This window comes from Chiloscyllium punctatum, chromosome 5, assembly GCF_047496795.1.
Source record: "Chiloscyllium punctatum isolate Juve2018m chromosome 5, sChiPun1.3, whole genome shotgun sequence".
Classification (NCBI taxonomy): Eukaryota; Metazoa; Chordata; class Chondrichthyes; order Orectolobiformes; family Hemiscylliidae; genus Chiloscyllium; species Chiloscyllium punctatum.
Window position 1 is genome coordinate 95184210 of NC_092743.1, and position 12961 is coordinate 95197170.

Here is a 12961-nt window from a genome sequence, read left to right on the forward strand (position 1 = left end):
TCTACATCCTGCACCTCCGCCCTCAGACCCCACCCCTCCAACTGTAACAAGGACAGAACGCCCCTGGTGTTCACCTTCCACCCTACCAACCTTCGCATAAACCAAATCATCCGCTGACATTTCCGCCACCTCCAAACAGACCCCACTACCAGGTATATATTTCCCTCCCCACCCCTTTCCGCCTTCCGCAAAGACTGTTCCCTCCGCGACTACCTGGTCAGGTCCACGCCCCCAAACAACCCACCCTCCAATCCTGGCACTTTCCCCTGCCACCGCAGGAACTGTAAAACCTGTGCCCACACCTCCTCCCTCACCTCTATCCAAGGTCCTAAAGGAGCCTTCCACATCCATCAAAGTTTTACTTGCACATCCACTAATATCATTTATTGTATCCGTTGCTCCCGATGCAGTCTCCTCTACATTGGGGAGACTGGGCGCCTCCTAGCAGAGCACTTTAGGGAACATCTCCGAGACACCCGCACCAATCAACCACACCACCCTGTGGCCCAACATTTCAACTCCCCCTCCCACTCTGCCGAGGACATGGAGGTCCTGGGCCTCCTTCACCACCACTCCCTCACTACCAGACGCCTGGAGGAAGAACGCCTCATCTTCCACCTTGGAACACTTCAACCCCAGGGCATCAATGTGGACTTCAACAGTTTCCTCATTTCCCCTTCCCCCACCTCCCCCTAGTTCCAAACTTCCAGCTCAGTAACTGTCCCCATGACTTGTCCAGACTTGTCCTACCTGTTTATCTCCTTTTCCACCTATCCACTCCACCCTCTCCTCCTTGACCTATCACCTTCATCCCCTCCCCCACTCACCCATTGTTTTCTATGCTACTTTCTCCCCACCCCCACCCTCCTCTAGCTTATCTCTCCACGCTTCAGGCTCACTGCCTTTATTCCTGATGAAGGGCTTTTGCCTGAAACGTTGATTTCGAAGCTACTTGGATGCTGCCTGAACTGCTGTGCTCTTCCAGCACCACTACTACAGCGAAACACCGAATCTGATATTATATGGGAATTTTGGCAGGCATGGTGCTCGGGCCCCGCATCATTATTAAGGTAGTTACGATCTATTTAATTCTCAAGGTTTTAAATAGGAAAAGAACTGTGGTATGGCTAATAAAATATGTCAAAATGGAAAATAAATATTTAAATAAAATAACTTAGTAGTCAGTTACATCACATCAAGGATGCAGGACAAGTGAAGTGTCTTGTGTGCAGGACGTGGGAGTTCCTGGATGCCAGTATGATCCAGGGCAGGCATGTTTATGGTGAGAGGAATGTTGGCTCAGAGTTTATGAACTGGAGACCAAGCTGCAGATACTGCAAGAAGTCAGGATAAAGGAAAGTTACCTGGATGGATTGTACCAGAAAGTAACCACACCCCTTCGGATAGGGTCTTTTGATTTGTTAAGTGGTCAGGGACATGTGAGTGCAAGTGTAAGTGAGACTGGTAAAGGGATCCGGAGAGAAGGAACACAGGAGACTTAGCTTTTGCATTTGTCTGACAAAATTGAATTTCTTTCAGCTTGTTTGGATGAGACTGAGGGCTGCAGGGTGTATGAGCTACTGACCCTGGCATCAAAAGACAATAAGATGGAGGAGAAGTAGTAGACCATTCAGTTCATTAAGACTGCTCCTTCATTCAATGAGATCATGGCTGATCTGATAATCCTCAATTACACTCTCCTGCCTTGTGATGCTTTACTGATTAAACACTATCTCAGACTTGAATGTACCTAACAATCCCATCCTGTATTGCCCTCTGCAGCATAAATAGGTATTTTTCTGATAGAGAAGATGCAATGATGTATCACATGGATTAGTGATGTGCCACATGGATTAGTACTGTGCCTCAACTTTTTACAATTTTGTGTTGAAGATTTGATGAAGATGACCAAAGATATGGTTGTTAAATTTCTTAATGAAACAAAAATATTTTGAAAAGTTAGTTGTGAAGGGGACATAAAAAGGTTAAGCGATTGCTTAAGATTTTGGTAACGGAGTACCATTTGGGAAAAAGGAAGATGCCTATTTTGGCAGCAAGATTAAAAAAAACATATTATCTAAACCTTAGATGTCAGAGCACTAAGATACAGAGGGATCTGGGGGCAGTAGTGCATGATTCACAAATGGCAAGAACAGCGAGTAATTAGGAAAGCTATTAAAAGGTTATAATTTATTGTGAGAGGAACTGAATACAAAAGTAAGGAGGTCATACCTAAGTTACATAGACAACTGGTGAGTCTGCTTTTAGAGTACTATGTTTCCTTATTGAAGGAAGGATGTAAATGCTTTGGAAGTAATTCAAAGAAGGTTTACGATTCTATTATTTGAAACATTACTTTATGAGGACAGGTTGGACAGGACAGGTTGGACAGGCTAGGCTAGTGTCAACTGGAGTTTAGAAATATCAGAAGCAACTTGACTGAAACATCTACGATCCTGAGGAGTGTTAACAAGGTGGCTGTGGAGAGGATGTTTTCTTTGTGGATAATCTAGAGTTAAGAGTCACTGGTCAAAAATAAGGGATTGCCCATTTAACATAGGAATGAAGCAATTTTGTTTCTTGCAAAAGTTTTGAAACTCTATTCCTCCAAACACTATTGAAGCAGAGTTTCTTTTTTTTTATTTGAGGCAGAGAAGCAAGGAGGTGAAAGGTTATCAGGCAGGAATGTTACAGTCAGATCAGCCATGATGTTATTAAATTGCTGCGCACGCTCAAGGGGTCAAAGGTGCTGTTCGTACATGTATTTGTATACTTGGAAATGCACAGTGTCCAGGCTCATTTGTAAAATGTACTTTGGGTGAGATACCTTGCAGTTGCCAATGCCTATTGAGTGCAATTAATTTGAAGCTCTGGCTTCTGGCTTCAGGTTAAGGGGCAAAATGAGAATGTCACTTTATATTAAACTGGAAACAAGAGACATTTGTTAACATATATACATATATATACGGATATATGAATAATGTAATCAGGCAGATTCAATTTGTTTACTAGAGTTTACTTTAAAAAGAAATTGTTTGTAATGCAACCATAGTTAATCTAATTCTTGTTTGCCAGAATAAAAAGAGAAATGATACTGTTAGCATAAGTCTATTCACAGGGAATGGATGCAGACATCTGAACTACTGCCTGGATTAATGTTGGAAGTTGGAGCTGTTTACATTTCAGCCAAAGCTGGTGGCTGCGGTTCAGATAATTTCCAATTACATCATACATTTTTTAAAAATGTTGTCAATGAGAGCAATGTTAGTGCTGTAATCTAGTCTTGAACTCCTTATCTTTTCTTGTTTATTTTAATGATATAACCATGGTACCAGACACACCTGGAATATTTCAGATCTGTCAATGAACCCCTGCACACAACACGTTTCCTGTGGTATTTGAAACTAGAGTAAATATGGAGATAAATCTTTTGTAGCATTGAAGGGTGTCAGTGTTCAACATTAATGAAGAGGCATAGGATAGAATAGATTTTTAATCATTGTTTGCAAAATAACATAGGATAAAACTGAAACTGCAATATTGAAAAGAAGTCAATAAACAACAAAAACAGAATCCTATACAATATTGGATCAACAATGTTTTCTGATCACAAATCTTAATTATTAAATTGCCGACCTTTAGAAATTTTCATAAACTATCTTGTCAAAGAACTTCTTACTTGTTCATTGATATTTCAATCAGTATTAAACTTGCAGGATCATTTAGCGTAAATGCTTAATCTGTCAATTGTTTTGAATTAACATTTCAGGGATTAGCAAGCAAGTAAAGTTGCTGATTACAACTGATCTCCTAGTGCTATGAATAGAGCTGAGGGAATATATGTGAACATATAAAATAGAAGCAGGAATGGGCCATTTTAACATGATCCACTATTTCTATGTTAACGACTGATGTTCTACCTCAAACCACATTTCCCTCGTACCAAAAACCTATCACTCTCTGGCTTGAGTATATTCAACAATTGAACAATCTTTGGAAAAAGTATTCCACAGATTCATGATCCTTGGTGAAGAGTTTTTTTAAATTCACTTTTTAAAGTGGGCATTTAGTACCCGTTGCTTGTTGCCTTTAAGGTGGTGATGAGCTGCCTTCTTGCACCACTGCAGTCCACGTGCTGGATTGACCCAAAAATGCCCTTATGGAGGGAATTCCAGGATTTTAAAACAAACACAGTGAAGGGAACAGCAATATACTTCCAAGGTACGATGGGAAGCAGTTTAGAGGGAATCTTGCAGGTGGTGGTATTCTCGTATATCTTGTGCCCTTGTCCTTCTAAATGGAAGTTGGTGTGGGTTTGGAAGGTGTTGTCTAAGCACCTTTGGTGCAGTGCATCTTGTAGATAGTACACACTATTGCTACTGAACGTTAGTGGTGAAGAGAATAAATGCTTGTCGATGTGGTGCCAATCAAGCAGGCTGCTTTGTCCTATATGGTATCAAACTTCTTGAGCATTGTCGGAACTGCACCCATCTAGGGAAATGGGAAGTATTCCATCATACTCCTGATTTGTGCCTTGTAGGGGGGTGGACAGGCTTTTGGGAATCAGGAGATGAGTTACTCACTGCAGTATTCCCAGCCTCTGATCTGGTCTTGTAACCATTTTGTTTGTATGGCAGGTCCAGTTTAGTTTCTGGTCAATGGTAATCCCAAAGATGTTGGTAGTGGGGGAGTCAGTGATGATAATACCAAAGTTAGAATGTCTCTTATTGGAGATGGAGACAATTCTCTACTCAGTCCTAAATGCTTGAGTCCTTACTCTAAGATTGGAAACCACAGATTTAGAATCCCTACCTAGAGGAAGCATATATCTGGTATCTACCCTGGCCAGGCCCCTATTAAAATCATGGCCCAGATTTTCCAATTGGAACGTAGTTATTGCAGCAGCAAACCTTAAATTATGCTCTAAAGGCCCCTTAGATGTCAAAACACACCAACTACCCAGAAATTGCATGGGATATTTAAAATGTCAATGAATATTTAGTAGGTGCCTGAATGCCTCAAAAAGAGTCTCTAAATCTGTGCTTGAGTCAGAGACTTTAGAGGTCTCTAACTCAGTGACCTGGATAATTACCCAGGTAAGGTTCGATCGATTAAAACCTGCTTGAATCCCTGGGTAACTAAATAATGGAACGCCAAACATTCACTTTGAGCCCTTTGACGTCTTCCACTCTCAGCCCTCCTATCCCAAACCCTCAACCACTACCCTCTCGGACAACCCACCTCCTCACCAGACACTTGGTGCTTATTCATTAAGAACACTGCATGTTAAAGAAAATAAGAAGAATTACTTGTACGTAGATTTGATAAATAAAAATGACATTAAATGCTTAGAAGAAATAAAACAATGTTACATCAATAACAGTAAAATTGTATATTAAAATAAATTAAAAATGTAAAAACAATGCAATAACTGAAAATGTTGCAGAGATTTAATTCAACTTACGTTATAGTCATTTGTCAGCGCAGAACATAAATATTGCTGAAAATAATGCACATTTGTCAAAGAGTTTTGTTTTGGACTAATTAGGATAATCCACAGGAATTAACAAAGAAAAATAATATTTATATTGCAATACTTGATCAACCAAAGTCAATCTGCTTGATTTAAAATTTAAACAAGCCTCGGCTGTTGTTAGTCATTGGGAACTGTGCATTCTTCATGGCACCTCAACTGACCAGAGTCCACTTGTCAACCAATCAGAACTTTTGTCCCATACAATACAAATATTGTATACCCTTTTACATTGGTATTTTCTGCAAATTGACCTGATGAGTGAAAGACAAAAAACTTTGACAAAATGTGTTGTTTCTCCCTGAGGATTCAACTTACCTCAGAGTTTAAATCCCTATGCTATCCATTGCTGTTGTTAACATGTGTTCCCATGTCCCTCTGTGACACTGGGAGAGTTTGGTTTCAGTTCTCATGTAATGTTACCCTGTTTTCTGCAAGGCATTGTTCAAACAGTAGCCAGCATCAGAAGTTTAGCCTAAAACCACACTGATACATTAGTGAGTACTTTCTCCTTTGATCAGCATCTGTCAGAACAGTTCAATGCTAATCAAAAGATCTGGGACAATATGTTTCAGTAAGATCACTCCTCAATCTTTTATTTTCTATCAAAAGTCGGTTTATGCATAATATCTCTGCACTGGACAATGCATTTATCTGAGGAATCAGTCTCGGAACCTTTGTTGTTTCTCAGGTAAGAAGATCAAAGCAATATATAATAATTCAGGTATGGTTTCAGAAGGTCTTATATAATTATAACAATTATATTTTAATCATATTCTAGTCCATTTTTTCAAAGACTAATATACCATTCATTTTCTTCTTTGCTTGTATCCACAAATTAATTTCCAGTAAGATTTGTACAAGGACACCCCGTTTCTTTTGTATACCAATGTTTTCCAGCCTCTGACCATTTTGAAACATGAATCACTTTTTAAAGTTTTCTTACCAAAGTGAATAATTTCACATGTTTATGCATTATATTATTTCAGTCATGGGGCATGGGTGTTTCTGGCTGATCAGCATTTATTGCCCAACCCTAGGTGCCCTTGAGAAGGTGTTAGTAAACTGCCTTCTTGAACTACTGCAGTCCACATGCAACTCCAGTTCTGAGGGAGAGTCACATGATCTGAAATATTACCTCTGATTTCTCTCCAGCGATGCTGCTAGACCTGTTGAGCTTTTCCAGTAATTTCCTTTTCTTTCTATTCTTAGCTTATCTCTTTTGGTAAGCCAAAGTGCCCTTTAAGACAGCTGAGGTACCCTTACAGCTAATGATGCAGGATATCTTGGAGGTTAGGGTTGGGGAAATTTTGAAGGGAACCTTTGGGATCCTTTGAGCTTGTGGGGGTGGGGGGGTGGTCAATGATTCTTTAGGGGGTAATCAGGAACCTGTTGTGACTTTTTAATTGTGGAGAAGGTTGTGTGTAAAAGATGTATGTCCCTCTAGGAACTGTTCAATTCCTCAAGGCCTGTAAAAAAGTATCAAGACTTGTTAAAAATGTCTAGAACTATCATCCTAACAAGAAGGGGGTTGGATACGAGAAATTAGGTTGCGTTGTTGTCATGAGTGGGAGATGGAAAATTTGTGGGGTTGAGGGGGATGTAACAGGTCAGGTTGAAGATATGGTTTACATTTTCTTCCCTTTCACAGAATTATGGTACCCATTTGAATTAAGTGCTGTGACACCATTGGTGGAGGTAAGGCACATTTTGCGAGAGGTAAGGTACCTTGTGGTGGAGGTCATCCCTTTGCTGTGAAAAAGCCGCTCATGCATAAAAAGTGTATAAGCTCATCTGGACTGACAATGTTGTCAAGAAACTGGACAGACGAAAAGTGTGGAGTTAAAAAACATTGCTCAGTATTTAGAGCGCTTGTTCATATCAAACTAATATAGGATTTCCGCTGCATGACTGATTTCCTTACTGATTATTTTTGTGATGGCTATTAGAGGACAGCTCAACTGCTTATTGAATTTTTTTTCCACTATTTTAAATCAACCTGGTTATTCATGTTATGACGCACACCTATGAACCTAGATCTATTTAACCACCATTACATTACAAAGGATTAAGCAAAATGTTTGTTTCCATTAGGGATTAGTTGAAACAATTATAATGCATTTAATGCATCTTTGTATCAATTACAGTGGGTTTTTTTCTCAATATTAGCATCATTAATAGATTGATAACTTTATTTTCTTGCAGGATACCTCCTGATTAATGTTCATACTGGATAATAGATTATGTTGGCATGTACAGGGAAAGACAGAGGTTGGTTGGTGGTGTGTATAAATTGGCATATGGGCATTAGGATTTTTCAAGATGGGTAAATTTGCATGGGGAATGGGCAGATTGGTCATAGACTGGCAGGGGATATGAGGGATCATTAAGGTAGGAAGATGGGCATTGTGTAGCACGGGGGTCATGGTGATGTGAATACAGGGCCATAGGTTGTCAAAGGTGAGGTGATAAGGTAAGTCACAAAGTGAGATGAGGAGGGATGTTTTCTGTTTTAATCTTTATCATTAAGATTGAACGTAGTGTTTGAGCCCTGAGACAGACTTCCTGCTCAGTCTGCCTCAGGAACACAGCAAGATCTAAGATTCTTTCCAGATCATCTGACGTGACCATCAATTCAGCCTGAACTAGAAATCCAGGATGCAGGTGGCCATTTTTAAAGGCCATGTTTGCAGAGTCAGGATTTCTGCTGCTTCTGAGCACACAAACCAGGCAAGAAATCCATTGTCTCTCAGGAAAGTGATCATGACATGCATGATATCTTTTGTGAAGGAAAGGGCTTGATGGAAGTAACTTGGGGCTAAAAGATGTGCACATCAGTTTGATGAACCATCCGTTATCTGAGAAATTACTGTCAATGTAACTACAGATAAACATCTGTCATTAAACCCTACATCCTTTACAAAGTTTTCTAATTGTCCTAATTATCCTAACCTGTCAGTTGTCCTAATTTCTCCTTAATTTAGCAGAATTTTTAGGTTGTGACAAGTTAGCAACAGAAAAATACAGGCCAGTTGGCATGGAGGTCTGTCGACTTGATCTTTTTGAGTTTGGGACCTGGCAGAGCTGTATATATGGCTCATTGTTAAGGTCACTGACAGGAGACTGTGAGAGAGTTTCCACTAAGCTTCCAGTTTCTTAGCTCAGTAGGGACTGTTTAGTTGCCTGCAAGTCACAGACTGGAATCGAATGGAGGTGAATACGATATTGGGCTGAGACAGTGCTGCAGGCAGGCCTTAGGCTCTGCTGAACTGACTGCATGGGTGCAGTTGCAGCCAAAGACTGTGCTGTATAGGATTCCACAGACCATTAGCCACACTGTGGTAGTCTTGATGCTTTTTCTGGTTCTTATTTAACTGTAAGTTGATTAAATAAAGTGAACTTCCATGTTGAACCACCCTCTCAAGCACTTACCCTTTACTGCAGCCAAGTGTTCTTAAGCAGGAAGGCCCTCCAACTTTGTGAACTAGCCCCACATGTTCAATTAGACAGATAACCATCTCGCTGTGAGTCAAGCAGATGCATCTGTGAAATGTCCAGATCAATGATTCTTTCCCTGAAGGAGGGCTGGGGCACAGTTCAAGACCTGGAAAGAATCCTGGGGGTTTCTGTTTGCTATACTTAAAGTGAAATTCATCCCTTTCTTTGATAGTGGTCTATTAAGTGTCTTGGGATTTACTACTACATTGACGATGCGACCTAAATGTTGTTGCTGCTCAGAGTAATGAAACTCGGGGAAGAGGGAGAGAACCTCGTATCTTCCATTACTGGCTTGCCCACCCAGAATCCCCATTCAGTCCTGATGAAGGGTCCTGCCCACAACATCGACTCTTTTGCTCCTCAGATGCTGCCTGACCTGCTGTGCTTTTTCCACTATTGATGATCATTTTCCGAACTTTGTGTGGGTACTGAATTAGGATCAGCAGTGATGCCACATCTAACAACACTCCTGACAACAATCGCTAATGAGATTTGCACATGAAAATCTCAGAAGTGTTATGGTGCAGGAGGACACTCAACCCATTGTATCTGCACCCATTCTTCAAATGAGCAAAATCTTCACAAATGGAGAAGACACAAGGAGGGGAACTATTAACATCCTAATAGGAGCCACTAAAGCCAGCTGACACGGGAATCTGAAGGTTTAACTTTTTATCCTAACTGCAAGAATTTCTGTCTTTAAATTACTGATCAATGCAATAGCTGTTGTTTTGCTGATAAAGGCAGTGTTGAACAAAATGAAAGGCCATACTGAGCTACAATTTTACAATTTATGATTTACCAGATAATTAGACAATTGCTGGTTGGGCAAACACATTGTTATTTGGGTGTAATAAATGTAAAATAGGTGGGGCAAAGCAGTGATAGTCAGCATGAATGGAATCTGGCTAAATCGCCACAAACTAATGAAATACAATTGAGTCATTGGGAGAACATCATAGGTAAGATGCAAAGTTTACTTATTAGGTTATCCTAGTGTATAATGACGTACTATTTCTGATAACCCACTGCAGATTATCTCTTGGAAAGCTTGCAGTCATGTATTTAGTTCCTCCAGGACCAGGATTGCCTAACTTATTTAATTGAGATTTGGTTTTTGATCATAGTGTCATAGAGTCATAGAGATGTTCACCACGGAAACAGACCCTTTGCACCTACTTCTCCATACCGACCCACCTGCCAGTGCCCTCCAAACCATTCCTATTCATATAGCCATCCAGATGCCTTTTGAGTGTTGCAATTGACTAGCCTCCACAATTTCCTCTAGCAGCCCATTCCACACACGTACCACCCTCTGCGTGAAAACGTTGCCCTTCAGATCTTTACCCTAAACCTTATAGCGTCTAGTTCTGGACTCCCCGACCCAGGGAAAAGACCTGGTCTATTTACTCTATCTATGCTCCTCATGATTTTATAAACCTCTATAAGGTCACCCTCAGCCTCCGATGTTCCAGGGAAAACAGCCCTAGCCTATTCAACCTGTCCCTATTGCTCAAATCCTCCAATCCTGGCAACATCCTTATAAGTCTTTTCTGAACCCTTTCAAATTTCAAAACACCCTTTCAATAGGAAGGAGACCAGAATTGCACGCAATATCTCAAAAGTGGCCTAACCAATGTCCTGTACAGCCTCAATTGGACCTCCCAACTCCTGTACTCAATACCCTGGCCAATAAAGGAAAGAATACCAAACACCTTCTTCACTAACATATCCACCTGCATCTCTACTTTCAAGGAGCTATGATCCTGCACTCCAAGGTCTCTTTGCTCAGCAACACTCCTGAAGACCTTAGCATTCAGTGTATAAGTCCTGCTCTGATCATGCGATGCTTGATCGTGTGACATTCACTGAGCATTTACAAATGTTAATGCATTCACCTTGTTAATTGGGGAGCTTATTTGTATTTGCCTACCAGCAATTGAATGAAGTATTTTTGCTTATATCAGGGAGGAACAGCTAAAGAAAAAATGGGAAATTGCATGTTGCATGAATGGTTCTCAACCAATCTTAGGAATTTACTTAAACAATAGTTACTATTTGACCCCACCACCCCCAAGCATTAATCTTTCACCCATCAAAGGATTTTATTTTGAACAACCTCCTCTCTGACTAGCCTCCCTAGAGTTATTCCCTGGCTGCTCTGTGCCAGTCACTCTTCGACTCCACAAGAGTTACTCTCTAGCACCCCAACAGTTTTTGCTTGAGCCCTACGGAATACTTCCTGACCTCCTGAGAGTTGTTGCCTAGCTCCCGGAGAGTTACTCCCTGATCTCTAACATCACCCTCCGCCTATGAGTTACTCCCTGATCCCTTCAAGAGTTAGTCTGACCACCCCTGGGAAATTCTCTCTGACCACTCTGTAGCTTTACTTCCTGACTTTAACCATAGCTTATTCTCTGAACCCACTGCAGAGAATTACTACCTGACAACCCCCTACAAGTCACTCAAAGAGAAGAATAAAGACAAACAAAATTTACAGGCAAGGTTGTTAACTTCTCTAAGATTACTCCCTGAGCCCAAAAGAGTTAATAACAAATTCTCTGATACCACAATCACTCATAGATTTGTTCACTGATCTTTCATGAGAGTTGCTCGGTGCTCACTGCCTTCTAGAAACTGAAGAGGTTCCATTCTGGTTAATTTCTAAGATCTTACACAGAAACTCTGACAGCCTATCTAAAGCAAAGAAATGTTGGCCCTTTAATTACTGTTCCCAGTCCACTTCCCTAATTAATGCATTGGCGTTACCCATCAACTCTACTTCAATGTATACTCCCGGGTAACTCGTGAACTGAGACTGTGAGCATTGCCAAGTTGTTTAATAGTAAAAGACATTATAGCCATGACTGAAATTTCCATGTTATTAAATAAGGAATGAACTCCCATTTATATGATATTTTCCTTGACTTTCACGATGTAACTAAACGGGCAGCACGGTGGCACAGTGGTTAGCACTGCTGCCTCATAGCACCTGAGACCCGGGTTCAATTCCCGCCTCAAGCGACTGATTGTGTGGAGTTTGCACATTCTCCCCGTGTCTGCATGGGTTTCCTCCGGGTGCTCCAGTTTCCTCCCACAGTCCAAAGATGTGCAGGTCAGGTGAATTGGCCATGCTAAATTGCCCGTAGCGTTAGGTAAGGGGTAAATGTGGGGGCATGGGTGGGTTGTGCTTCGGCGAGTCAGTATGGACTTGTTGGGCCGAAGGGCCTGTTTCCACACTGTAATGTAATCTAATCTAATTTTACAGCCAATTAAGTATCGTTGAAGTGTAGAAAGTGTTGTAATGTAGGAAATATAATGGATTATTTATGTACAGTAAAGTCCCATAAAGATCAATTAAATCAATAACCAGATAATCATTTTTTAGTGATATTACTCAAAGGATATCTATTGGCAAAGAAAGTAGAACTCTCAAGCCTCTTTGAAATAGTGCCATGGAATGCTTCCCACCAAACTGAGAATGTAAGTAATGACCTGGTTTAATGTCTTATCTGACAGTACAGTGTTATGCTAGTCAAGATTATTACACAAATTAAACATATAATTCACTTTGAACAGAGCAGCTCACTGCTTAATGTAGAGCAGGTATCCCTGGCTAACTGTGAGGACTGAAGTTATAAAAGTTGAGGACTTTCATCACTTTAATTACCATGGATACTGTGGTTGCAAAGAGTAAAACTGTAAATCTTTGTCATGAAGTTGGTAGTGATGGTCAATGGCATTCTCAGAAAGGTTTTTGTAGGGTTGGTGCAACATGTTGGGGAGGATAGTATCTGTGGAGTAAAGAGTTTAAACTCCAAGTATAATTATTCAGCTATATCAGTGGAGAATGTTAAGTAACACTGAGAGTTTGGATTCTGCAGTTTCTTTTTTGATTTGACAAGAACTTAACCTCTTCTAAGATTGTAA

At 40.6% G+C, this 12961-nt stretch overlaps 1 long non-coding RNA gene across 1 annotated transcript in view; it reads left to right on the forward strand.

Annotated features, from left to right (window-relative positions):
• Nucleotides 1-877: 877 nt before the first annotated feature.
• LOC140477244 (uncharacterized) overlaps nucleotides 878-12961 on the forward strand; it is a 99077-nt gene continuing 86993 nt past the window's right edge. The window contains exon 1 of the long non-coding RNA XR_011960686.1: nucleotides 878-1070. This is a non-coding gene — a long non-coding RNA (uncharacterized lncRNA). The remainder of the gene's footprint in view (nucleotides 1071-12961) is intronic.